The sequence below is a fragment of the Pleurodeles waltl genome, chromosome 10, assembly GCF_031143425.1.
Source record: "Pleurodeles waltl isolate 20211129_DDA chromosome 10, aPleWal1.hap1.20221129, whole genome shotgun sequence".
Taxonomy (NCBI): Eukaryota; Metazoa; Chordata; class Amphibia; order Caudata; family Salamandridae; genus Pleurodeles; species Pleurodeles waltl.
Window position 1 is genome coordinate 948,967,243 of NC_090449.1, and position 13,837 is coordinate 948,981,079.

Below are 13,837 nucleotides of genomic sequence, written 5' to 3' on the forward strand. Positions count from 1 at the left end.
TCCCTTTATTTTCGGTTTGACAACGGAGCCATAATAACTAAAATCCAGAGAAATCCTGCAATACGTAGAATGCTGGTCAATGGTAAAGAACACAAATGAGCCTTATTCACTGATGATATTTTATGCTTTATTACTGACCCAAACTTGACCATCCCTGCGTTGATGAAGGAGCTAGATTTGTTTGCCCAAGGTTCAGGATTCAAAATTGCCTTCTCTAAATCCTGGGGCCGGGGAGTAGCAGACATGCATGATAACCTTAGCGAGCATGTCCAAAGTGGTGGTTTCCAATGGGGGACATCAACAACTACATACTTAGGGGTCCAGCTTCCGACATGCATGAATGCCCCATACTATAGCAACATTCCTCTCCTGCTCACCGCCCTTTACAAAGACCTTTACCGATGAGACAAATTGGAGATCTCCTGGTGAAGCTGGCTCAACTGCTTTAAAATGTATTTTATGCCGTGATTACTATATGTCCTTCAAACCCTCCCCCTTACTATTCGCAAAATGATCCAGACGTAGATCAGGAACACAATTATTTGTTTAGTCTGGTGGGTATATCACTAAGGGTGGCCAGGTGACTCTCTTTTGCCCAAAGGCCAAAGGGGGTTTGGGTTTTCCACATATTGCCTCATATATTCTAGCTGTGCAGCTATGACCGTCATTGGACTAGAAGCACGACCCCGACATTAAGCCGTGGGTGCAGGTGGAACAGGCCTACTTCTCTACACCTCTTGGGGGGGGGTCTCTTGTGACTTCCCAAGTAGGCTTGGACACAGAGTCCCCTACCTCCACCATTGGCATGCACACTTCTGGCTTACTGGAGTGAGGTACAAGGGTGCAGATTCCAATCATATCCCTTCCCCCTCACTCCTCTAGCCAACACTCCTGACTTCTTCTTGGGCATGGTACACCCAAGTATTTTCGTTGGGATCGGGCCAATCTCTACTTTTATATCAATGGAGATCTGAAGACAAATTGGTATATTGTGAAGAAATATGATTTTTCCAGAGGGGGCATATATAGGATGGGCAAGGCATTATATTAGGCCAGACATCCCCCTGCCTGCTTAGCTACGCACCGGGAGGAAACACCCATTGAAATCTTATATCTCAATAATGTTTGTCGCTAAGGCATATCATCAATCAATCAACCAATCAATCAGGGATTTGTAAAGCGCACTACTCACCATGAGGGTCTCAAGGCGCTGAGGAGGGGAGAGAAGGTGGGAGGGGGAGGTGCTGCTACTGCTCGAACAGCCAGGTCTTGAGAAGTTTCCTGAAGGTAAGGAGGTCTTTGGGCTAGCGCAGGTGGGTGGGAAGAGTGTTCCACGTTTTGGCGGCAAGGTGCGAGAAGGAGATGCCAGGTCGGGGTGTAGAAGGAGAGTCGTCTGTTGAGGTATTCTGTTCCGGTGTTGTGCAGTGCTTTGTGAGCGTGGGTGAGGAGTTTGAAGGTGATTCTCTTGTTGACTGGGAGCCAGTGCAGGTTTTTTAGGTGGTCTGTGATGTGGCAGGGTTGGGGGATGTCCAGGAGGAGGCGTGTGGAGGCATTCTGGATGCGTTGCAGCCTCTCCTGGAGTTTGCCCATGGTTCCTGCGTAGAGGGCATTGCTGTAGTCCAGTTTGCTGCTTACGAGGGCTTGGGTGACTGTTTTTCTGGTTTCAGTGGGTATCCATTTGTAGATCTTTCGGAGCATGTGGAGGGTGTTGAAGCAGAAGGAGGAGATGGCGTTGACTTGCTGGGTCATGGATAGTGAGGTGTCCAAGATGAATCCTAGGTTGCGTGCGTGGTCGGCGGGAGTCAGAGCGGTTCAGAGAGTGGCAGACCACCAGGATTCATCCCATGCGGAGGGGATGGAGCTGAAGATGAGGACTTCCGTCCTGTTGGAATTGAGTTTGAGGCAGCTGCTCTTCATCCATTCAGTGATGGCCTTCATTCCTTCGTGAAAGTAGGTCTTGGCGGAGTCCTTGGTGAGGGAGAGGATCAGCTGGGTGTCGTTGGCGTATGAGATGATGTTGAGGTTGTGGGATTGGGCGATATTAGCAAGCAGGGCCATGTAGACGTTGAAGAGGGTCGGGCTGAGGGACGAACCGTGGGGTACGCTGCAGATGATTTTGGTGGCCTCTGACTGGATTCCAGCAGTGCTGAGGCGTGAGCACTGAGCAATGAGAGCCAGACGGTGTTGAACATGTCCGAGAGGTTCAGGAGGGTGAGGGCTGCGGTTTGGCCGCTGTCCAGTATGGTTCTGATGTCGTCAGTGGCGGCGATGAGGGCAGTTTCGGTGCTGTGGTTGCTGCGGAATCCGGTGCGGTTCTCCTCTAGGAAGCAGGTTAGTTGTCTGTTGACAGCCTTCTCGATGACTTTTGCTAGGAAGGGGAGCAGGGAGATAGGCCGGATGTTCTTGAGGTCCTTTGGGCCCTCCTTGGATTTTTTGAGGAGGGTGTTGATCTTGGCGTGTTTCCAGCTCTTTGGGAAGGTGACAGACTCAAAGGAGCTATTAATGATCTTTCGTAGCTGGGGTGCAATGACAGAGCTTGCTTTGTTGAGTATGTGGTGAGGGCAGGAGTCAGATGGAGAGCCGGAGTGGATGGTGTTCATGATTTCGATGGTGTAGTTGTCGTTGATGGGGGTCCAAGAGAGCAGGAAGTTGGTGGGAGGTGAATCTGTGGAGTTGGTGGTTTCCGGGGGGTCTGGGTGCTGAAGCTGTCGTGGATGTCTGCAATCTTGCGGTGGAAGTAGGAGACGAGGGAGTTGCAGAGGTCATGGGATGGCGGGATGTCGTTGGAGCTGGGGTTGGAGAGTTCCTTCACGACATTGAAGAGCTCCTTGTGGCTGTGTGCGTTGTTGTTGATTCGGTCTTTGAAGGCGGTTCTTTTGGCGGCTCGGATGAGTTGGTGGTGTCTGCGGATGGCATTTTTGAAGGCTGTGTGGTTGTCCAGAGTCTGATCTCGGTGCCACTTTCTTTTGAGTCTTCGGCAGCTTTGCTTAGATTCGTGGAGGTCGGTGGTAAATCAGAAGGCCTTTCTGTTGTTGCGTCTATTGGAGGGATTCTTGATTGGGGCGAGAGTATTGGCACAGGTGTTGACCCACTGCCTGAAGTTGCGGGCAGCTGCATCAGTGTCAGTGGTGTCGATGGGTGGGTTCTGGGAGAGGGTCACGATAAGTTGGTCTTCGGTGACCTTGTTCCAACTGTGGTGGGGGATCCGTTGTGGGTGGTGGCGTGTTGTGGGTTTCTTGAAGGAGAAGTGGATGCAGTGGTGGTCTGTCCAGTGGAGTTCGGTGGTGTGGCTAAAAGAGACGTGATTGCTGGCGGAGAAAATAGGGTCGAGTGTGTGTCCTGCAGAGTGGGTTGGTGTTGTGACGAGCTGTTTGAGGCCGAGGCTTGAGAGGTCATTGAGCAGGGTGGTGGTGTTTTAGTTGTTGGTGTTCTCGAGGTGGAAGTTTAAGTCTTCGAGGAGTATGTAGTCAGTGGATGTGAGAGCGTGCGTGCTGATGATGTCGGTAATGGAGTCGCTGAACTGCTGTTGTGGGCCGAGGGGCTTGTAGACGACAGTCCCTCAGAGGGTGGTGTTTGGGTTAGTGTGGATTTGGAAGTGCAGGAGTTTGGTGGTGCTGAGGGTGTCTACAGTGTTGGTCGTGATCCTGAGGGTGTTCTTGTGGATAATGACGATGCCTCCTCCTGGTTTGTTGGAGCGGTCCCTGCAGGTGATCTTGTAGCCGTCCGAGATGGCTATGGCGATGTCAGGTGCTGAGGAGGGGTTTATCCAAGTCTCGGTCAGGAAGGCGACGCCTGGGAGGCTGAGTCGAGTAGATTCCATAGCTCTACTGCGTGCTTGTGGATGGAGCGGGTGTTGAGGAGGATACATCTGAGATGCTTGCGTCCTGACTTGGTGGGTGGGTCATTGGCGTGGAGGCTGGGGAAGGTGCAGTTCCGGCAGGAGAAGGGTCTGCGGGTGGTCTGCGGGGAGGCTTGAATGCAGGCGGGAGAGCGGCTGGTGATGACGGCGCTGAGGGTTGCGACGTCGTAGTGAAGACGTGCGTGGCGGAGGTGGGGGGACGTGAGGCAGGGGTTCTGGCACTGGGCGCGATCCAGACGCAGACGGGCACAGATGGGTTTGCCTTTGGCCGTGGCATGCAACTTGGAGGTGGGGCATTATGGCAGAGGGCCTCCAAGTCCTCCATTTGCCTCCAGTACAAAGAGAACTCTTACAAAATCCTCCCGTGCTAGTACCTCACCTCAGTACAGCTCCATAAGAAGTTTGGGGGCTCAGAGCTATGTTGGAAAGGGTGCGGTGACAGGGGCACACTCCTACACACCTAGTAGACCTGCCTGATGATACAAACATTTTGGAGCGAGTTCCTTGTCATGGTACACTCGATTACTAGCATTACACTGTTGGTTCTTCTGGGCAACCCAGGGGCAGACCGACTTTTTCCTACTACAACTTCACAACAGAGGCTTTTCTCCCACCTACTCCTGGCAGCAAGACTGACCATAGCTCAGTTGTGGAAGCAACCACAAGCACCTTCATTGAACATGTGGTGGGGAAAGTTGTGAACTATTTATGCTATGGAAAAGTTCACAACAATCCTAAAAAAAGAGTTGCTAAGTTTGATGCAACATGGTGTCTGTTTACAACCTACATAAGGAGGCAGCAAAAAACTGAGGGGCTGCATCTAACAATGTCCAAGATGCTGAGGGCATCAGAGCTTTGGGTGATGTCCCCCTAAGACATGGAGAGTGACCTGACTTCAGATGCCAGCTTATAGCAATTCCCATCAACTACTGAGGGCTAAGAGGTTGGGTGGTTAGGTCCAATATTAATGTTCCTGAAATGTCCTTCTTGCCTATTCAATTACATCTTTGTAATCATATTATAAGAAGCAGATGTATGCTCTGTCCCACATTAATGTCTCATACCATTGTCATTCAAGGCAGCTTTCAAATGTGTGTCATGTATCTTTGCTGCAAAATGATCAATACAATTGTTAAAAAAAGAAAAAGAAGGACTCTTCCCTTTTCAGCAATGCCCATCCCATGTTTAGAGGTGCCTGGGGAGTGGTGAGAGAGTCTTGGGTGGACTGTTGCTGTATCTGTTCTTTAGGAGCAAAGTGCTTGCTTTATTGACTGATGCCATATTGGAGCTTACCAGTATCTAATTGATGCCTGATTGTTTCTTGGAAATAAGCATATATAAAAATCTGAGTCCAGGTTTTTGTTACAAAGAGCAAAGCAACATGTACACTTATAGATAGTCATCCAATCTTGGTGTCAGCATTGGAAGGACTTCCTCCTTTATTTCAGAATCCATGAAATTAATTTCTTCCTCTGTTCAGCCTGTCACTGATTTTACATCAATTGTCTGTGGTTCTCCTTTGAGGCAGTCACCAACCACTGCTATTGCTGACATTTTCTCTTCTTCTGTCTCACTTTGGGTCATATGAGAGTGGTGAAGTGATGTTGCAGCTGTTTAGCCAGAATGAGCAGCATTTTATTTACTTTCCTATCTCTTAGGCACCTTTTAACTGCTGTGAACAATGCCCCTTGATGCTGAACTGATGCTGTGTGCTGTGTATATGTGGACATCTTCGTTTTCCACTGAAGATGCCATGCTTTCTTGCTTTCTGTGGTATAATTGCACTGTCCTGTAGTGGAGCCATCATCATATCACTGGTCTAGGTGATGACTATGATGAAGGTATCCTCTCAGGGATTCTGTTTGCTCTGTCCAGCGCATAGAATTTTGTGAGTCCCTGGAGTGCTACCTTGATTTCCAACCATTTTCTAAATGTTCAGCATATTCTGGCCCTCTGCTCCTTCAGGTATTCTGATTATTCTTATATTGTTAGACCTGGATCTGCTCTAAGCACCCTTTCACAGCCTCTGGGGTGATACATGTATCTGTTTACTGGAGACTTGTGATCCCACCACCCTAAAATGAGTGAACATCAGATAAGTGCAAGGGAAATTGCATCTCCAAGATGGGCATAAATGTCAGCTAACCAGATTGATGGTGTGTATTTTGTGCCCCAGTCCCACTGAGATCATAGGCAAGGGCTATCTCGTGTCAGAAGTACCATCTCCCATTCTAGTTCAAATTCAGGCTAGAAGTGCAAAATCAGGCAGCAGATAAGGAAGATGAAGTCAGAGTTTTTACATTTGTTTTTACTGCTGTACCTCCCTCATTTGTGCTGTCCTTGGAAAGGGAAGCAAGGAGTAGAGTTCCAGCACATCATTAGTGACTGGTCACTGACATCTCTTCTTTCTGAAAATGAGCCATTTGCTCTGAAGTAGTGTAAGATTGTGCTGCAAACAATGGTATACATTCTGTGATGGAGAGCTTAGCACTGGCTCCGTGAGGTGCAAGGTCATTGTATCTGTATTTGACACACATCCCTGATGAGTGTACATTACGTACTGCACCCATCGGTGACCATGCTTTGTGCCTACTATCAAATTTATGGATGTGTTGTAATTTAAAACACTTACATTCTCAGGTGATGTGACTAAACTAACAATAGTTGGATGTCTGCTGGCAGAATCACCAATGGGGTACATCTTAGTGGCTGATTTAACACTTTTGATGGGAGTGGTCAGATTTGACATCATTGTCCACCTCTAAACTAAGCCCTAAAGCTTCATTCCATATTATCTAAATGTAGTGCTTTGGTTATAACTCTTTTAAAGACCTTTAGTGTCCCTACCAAACAATATTCTATTTCACGAAATGTGGACAGTGCCACTGTGTATTTCCCCGTCAAAGAGTTCAGAAATACAGGTTCAAAACCATGTACAACTGGTGAAAGAGTGATGGAAAATACTGGGTGATCAATTTCTATGAGTCTGTTTTTGCAGAGAAATGTGTTTGGAGTATTCTCATGCTCAGGATGAAGTTAGAGTTGTTGATGGCTGTAAGAGAGTTTCTGATACTTGGGCAATTTTAAGAAATTGTCAGGATTTTAGAGCTATCCGTGCTGAGTTCCACTGGAAATGGTGAGTTTGAAAGCCAGATAGGCAGGGGCGCCAGTCGTGATGGATATTCTTAAAATGTCACATACTGCGCAATGCCTCCTTTTGCCCATTTACACACTAATGGATCAGTGACCTCAGGTATGAGCTACTATTTATTTTCTTGCCTGGCTGGAAGGAAAGCCTACTTCTTTCTGGCTTCTCGTCATCACAGCTCCTCGTTCACAGCTTCTCCTCTTCCTCCCCAGTGATTTAAGCTTTGAGACTTCACCTGCTCCATGGGAGGAGTGTTATTCATAGTCAAAATATGTCACATCAAACGCAAATTTGTTTGGAAGCAGTGTAAAAAGAAAGGCATGGTCACTGGAATTAAGTAATTCTGCTGCATTTTCTTCATAATTATGAAATTGGTGCATTTGCCACATAATTCACCAACTGCTGCATAATGTGTAGGCTTTAATAAAAAGCTATTTTGTTTCTATGTCAAGCAGATCAAAGGTTTTAAAAAACGTTGTGACACTTGTCACCGTGCGATGAAAAGCCCTTCACAAATGTTCACAATTCATCTTGCAATTGCTTATTGCTTATTTGGGTGTTAAACTGGTGCTAATAAGGTACAATCTTTGCCCAGGCAATGTTACCATGTAAACAAATTAGAAATAATGAAATAATGCTATCACAAAATGTGCTGAATTATGCTGCATGGTTTGCCTTTTCTTGCCTCACAATTTAGTCAACCCTGCTGCATAATTTGGTCCTTCCCTGTCACATTGTTTCAGAGGCCCTGACTATACATTACCAAGGTTAAGGCAGAGGATGTAAGAGTTGGACCAAAACAAAATAATTCTGGGTTCTTTTCCACTTGCTTTTGTAGGCAGATACTGCATTGCTAGTATTATTTGTGATTGAGATTAGGAAGCAGAGGAGAAGGGTGACTGTAAACTTAGTCAGTGAAATCAATTGTATACAAAAATCAACAAGTATTGGAAATGCAAATTGGTCTGGCTTTAAAAAGGAATGTTGTTTGATAAGATGAAGCATTACAAGTAAATAGCACAGGAAGAAATATGCATTTGTGTGGAAGCAAAGAACTTTAGAATAATATTGGAGTAGGTTAAAAGGTCAGGTGAAAGATGCACTGTCAAAACAGATCGAAAAATGCCATGTAGGTTACTGGCTGCTGTATTCCTATGCTGTTGCCATAGACAAAACAACATAAATTATCTAGTTAAATAAGATACTTTAATTGTTTTGAAATGTCATGTGTGTGCCCTTGATAGTTCAAGCTCAAGCAGCTGGATAAATAAACAAAATAATCATAGCTGTGTGAAAGGCAAGCACTTTTTTGTAGAAGCATACAACTTCTGCCCAGTCAAAACATTTACTCTTGGTTTCGAGGAAATGGGCAAAGCCAAAGCCCTTCTGGTGATTCTTACATAATTGTCTACACTTTCAAGGCCATTAAAATGACTTTTTTTCAGAAAAGCATACAAGGGTTAGCATTTTTTCTATTTACCAGTAACAGTTTTTTGCCCTGGATGGACATATTTGTTGCCTACACTTCAGCTGAGCTTATGGTGAATACACTACATTTGGAACTATCCAAAACAAAGGATTACTAGTGAATGGCTCAAGAGGCCTGTTTTCAAATCTGCCTACCTCAGAATATGTGATATTGCTAAATGCGACATTAAAATAGCCACCTTGATCATACATGAGAAAAAACAGAAATGCAAATGTGAAACTTGTTTATGTGAGCACAATGCCTGCCTCTAGTTCATTTTGACTATTTCGAGCTCATTTTTGTAAAGATGGTTGTGTGAGATGCATTGGGCCCTTTGCACAAGACTATTTGGATGTACAAGTTCATATGAGATATGCATGTAACATTTTTTACGAGTGTAAAGCCACTTTTCATTCTGCTACACGTAGTTGTACATGTTTAAAATATTTACTTGTATGTAACACAGTACCACAACATGGCATTTGAAAGTTAGAGTACTCCAGGAGATGTATATCTTGAAAAGTGGAGCACAATCGTTCCCACTCCAGATTTAGTAGGAGACATATTGCTATAATGAGCGAGGTGTCGCTCTTCAACTATGGAAATAGAGAGTTACCACCATCAAATTTGATGGGTTCATTGTGGAAGAGGTGTCCTATTGAGGTACAACATTCCTAATTGAGCAATAAAGTAATAAGAATAATCCAGTTGCACTAATGGAAAGACGTTTTCACATGTTCAATTACACATTATGTGCAACGCATGCTGAGTTAATTAGAAAGTAACAACTGTTATCCAGGATTGCTCCTAGAACATCCAGTGTAACAGGTTTCCAAGAGTAATCTTAGAAAGCTTTGTGCATTCTCAAAATGTGTAAATCTGCACTGAGGCACAGTATACATAGAGCATCAGATTTAAAACAAATCAAGAATCGGGCCCATAATGATTAGTTTGATTGTAATAACAAAGGCGGGGTATCACACTTCTAGTGAACAAATGCTTTCTTGATTCATTCAAGTAAATATTATATCTTTTGAATCTTGCATATCACCAAACACTGAATATATATAATAAGTGTTGTCATAGGAATGGTTCAACATATAAGTATTCCCATTAATATTTATGAACATTGAGTATATTTACTATGCGTTGTCATAGGAATGGTTTTACGTATAGTATTGTCTGTGAAACACTGTCATACTATATATAACAACCTAAGTAGACTCTTGAAAGTCTCTTTATGGAAATAGTGTTAGAAATGTCATTGGTGGTAAGATAACACCTACTATAGAAGGGAGAAATACCAACTTGCAGTAAAACCCACTCCGCTGTCATAAAACTACTGCAGCCAGTAAATGAATTACCATCAGAGGTACTTTGGAGCAGGGGGGAATTTTTTCCCAAATTATGATGACCTCTAAGCTAGCCTCAAAAAGAAGGTTACAATCGCAAAAGTAATTTGTTCTGCAAGAGTCATGTACCTGCAGCTGAAATTAAAATATGTTATGCCAAGCAGTAAACAATTACCACAGTAGTATTTATTTTTCAGCTAGAAGTCCCTGGCATTTTTTCAGTTGGGCAAGTATATACGATCAGTGATAAACATCAAATACGGCATTTACTGCTGATTACCAGTAGGAGTAATAGATAATTTCACTACCACTAATTTCAGCTGATGGAGGTGGAGCAGTCATTTACCACCAGGTTGATTTATTATCTACTGAATCCTGATTTACCTTTATCCACAATTTTGCTTTAATGTTAAATTTTCACTTTGAGAGGTACCACGACAAATAAATATACATCTATTGCATTTCATGTGTTTATGGTGTAGAAATGCCAGAAAGGTTCTAAAGAATGGGTTTTGAACAATGTGCTCTGAAAGGTATATCATGGAAATAAAACAAATTATTGCATTATCATAGTTAAACATTTTGTCTTTGATATTATCATATTCCATTTTCACTTTGTCTTTGTTTGTAAAAGCTATTTTGTTAAGCTGTATTGAAGGCAAATATGAATCAGTTTTCTGGAAGACTAAATCAGCGAACACGCTTGGTATTAGCAGAATAAATCCTCCTGAGAATCGAGATGGTGAGTTAAGGCTGTCCACTGTAATGCTTGGGACCCATTCAAACTTCCATTTTAATAGTCCTCTGCCAGTTTAAAAAACGCATACTGATCATTAATAGACAAATTGACAGGTGAATTCTATTTTTACAAAACGTGTTTCAGTTTTCTAATGATAACACTTAACTGAGTTTTTATTTTTTACCAATTACTTACCTTGTACTGACTACTGTACAGCCTACAACTCTGACACACTTACAATAAATATGGACTAATAACACATATGATCCTCTCTTGTTTGCGTAACTAGTGTTAGGAACTTGTTAATCATTAAACATGTAACTCCTACCTGGGAACAACCTGCTATTTTTCCCTTAAAGCAGACATTTGTTTCCACATTTTTAAATGAAGGGGTGTGAAAGAATGTCAATTGATCCGATGAAAACTTGTTATTACTTTTGTCATTTTATCCTCAAATCTGCCAACTGTCTGTTGTAAGAGTGTTCATACTTTTTATCCTTTAGAGAAATGTGCCATTTGAAGATAGTAAACAAGTATATGACGTACACAATTGAGTGACAAATATCTTGAGGCTTAGTTAGTTACATCTGAGTTCTTGCAAATCTCTAGATTAGTATATATTATTTAAACTGCTCTCATCTACCTCTCATACTCTGCTCTAGATCCAGTTATAAGAGAGCATGTGTAGAATCTGGTATCCAGAAGCAATACATGCAGCATAGAATCAAGGTGATGGTCTAGGATCTAAATTGATCCATTTTTGTTCCTACCAAACTGTGTTTATGTGGTGACTAAGGGGTTGATTTAAATCTTGGTGGTAAAGATACTTTGTCGCAACGGTGACAGATTATCCTTACAACCAAGATGATGGTCTGCCTGCCGAATTATTATGAGGGCGGACAATAGGTGAAAGAGCCGTCGGAGACTGACCTCTATGTCAGTCCACCTAAGTTAGGCGGGAGGACATATATGTCCGTTTTCACTGCCCGTCACCACCAGGAATTCCATGGTGGTAAAGGGCATTGAAAACTGACTAATGCCCCTTCTTACCATGGGCGATAGCTCCCATGGCAAAGAGGGCATTTTTTTCAAAAAGAAAATCCCACTTCATGTTAATGGAGATGTGTATCAACCGTGAAGAAGCATTTACGAGAGCTGCTGTGATGACAATCCCTACCAATGCTTTTGAAATGAACCCAAGCTTGGCAGTCATTCCTAAATGTGGTGTGTGAAGTAGTCTCGGTCTGGCAGACATTAACGGGAATATTTCTAAGCCCCTAGCACCACCTCGTGCCACATTAGTGTCATTTTTATTTTACGCTAATGTGGCCCAACAAGGCCAAAATCCTCGCACCACGTTTACAAAGTGGTGCAATGCAGGCATTGCGCCACTTTGCAACCTTTTGCACCACATTATGCCTGCACCCGGCATAATGTATGCAAAGGGGGTGTTCCCTCGTTGGGGGGGCGAAATAATGGGACAAAGAAATCTAACAGATTTCCTTGCTTAATTTTTTACGGCACTTTTAACGCCCCTAAGTCCCTTTCCAGGCCGACAAAGATTAATCTGTCCACTGAAATTTAAATCTGGCCCTAAGTTACATAGATAAGAGAATAGTTAGTGAAAGGAAAAGGACAAGCACTTTTCAGGGACCGTTGGACAGTGCCAAGAGAAAAATAGTTTCACAAATCATACAATGCCATGACCTGAAACAATAATCCAGTTGGTGGATTAATTGTTTCTCACTATCTCGGGCTACACACAGAAACACACTGGTGGATGTCTTGATTCCCTTCGGTGTCTATGGTAAATAAAAATGATGAGGGACTCATACTTAAGTCTTTCATCTATTAATTAATATTGTATCATTCCTACTTTTTTTGACTACCAACACAATGACAGGCCACAGATAAAATGACTGCTGCAAACCACAATCTTCCATGTGTATCACACTTGAAATGTGCTACAGTACATGACTCACCACAGTAGATGGAAGGATCATAGTTACAGATGAGTGCATGGATTTTACAGAAAGAGGCTGGTAGGCCCTCTCCTCTCCAAGAGTGCAGTCAAAAGACCAATGCCCCAGAAATAATATCAGCTCAGATACCATCAACCATCAGTCACCTCAACAGTGATATAAAAGGGCATAAGCCACCCGCTTCTCTGGGAATGGGCAATCTTTGGCTGCACCCTCTGACCCAGCAGGACATTCAGAGTCCTAGAACATCACTAGTGGGTGCACAGATTGCAAAATTAATATTCACAAAAATAGTAGACAGACAGAAAATGTTAGATGGGGGTAAAGTGCCACAATTTCCTTTGATACTTTTGCTGCTAAAGTAGTGTTCCCTATAAAACAAGGAAGCCTGCATCCCATGCACAAAAATTCTGTCTCTCATGTATGTATTACCGTCTAATTAGGACGTCACTAGTCATGTGTAATAAAGGAAATGAGATAGTTACTCTACTGTAATAAATTATCATTGTTGAGTTGTGATATCACAATGTATCCTGCCCGGGCCAGCACCAAATGTGAATAGCAGGTGAATGAAACGGATAGCAACTGCTGATTGAACAAATAATGAAAGAGCCAGCCTATAAATTTTATTCCTCTGAATCTTTTCCCTAGAATTTCCTATTCCTTATCTAATAATCAATCTGTTATTCTAAAATGATTAATTATCAAACTGCTGGGGTTCATTGCCATTAATCTGGAATTGTATCTCTGGGTTGCAGCACATTTCAAAAGTGACTACTTAACATATATGTTTGTAACAAGGTACAAACTAAATACTGAAATGCTTGTTTTTTGACAGTACAAATTTCACATTTTGTCTACATTTATGGGAGTCAAGGATGTCTTCCACTAGAAGGAAAGAGACCCGGGTCACAGTTCACAAAGAAATTGCTGCAAGTAGATGAAATGTAGCCTTGTAGGACTACTAATTTACTCCTGGTAGGGCAGGAACACTGCAGATTACGTTCCAGCAATACCTACGTGAAACGAGACCCACAAACTTAAAAGAGGATTGCCTGCAAGATAGGGTGTATGTGACTATGAATTAGAATGAATAATATATCCTGTACTATGTTAACATAATATTGCAAGCCACCTTGGTGTTCTAGGACCTTATTAACTAAAACCATCTTTGTCTCTGTTGCTCTACAAGGTCACGGACACCAAGGTGGCCTGCAGTAGTCATATGCTTTATGTTAAGTACCAGATACTCTATCCCATGTATTAGCTCATTTAGCCTAGAATAACAG

At 43.1% G+C, this 13,837-nt stretch overlaps 1 protein-coding gene across 5 annotated transcripts in view; it reads left to right on the forward strand.

Moving 5' to 3' along the window:
- Positions 1-13,837, forward strand: part of SGCE (sarcoglycan epsilon) — a 187,929-nt gene that overhangs the window by 25,415 nt on the left and 148,677 nt on the right. The gene's annotated exons all lie outside the window — the stretch shown is intronic.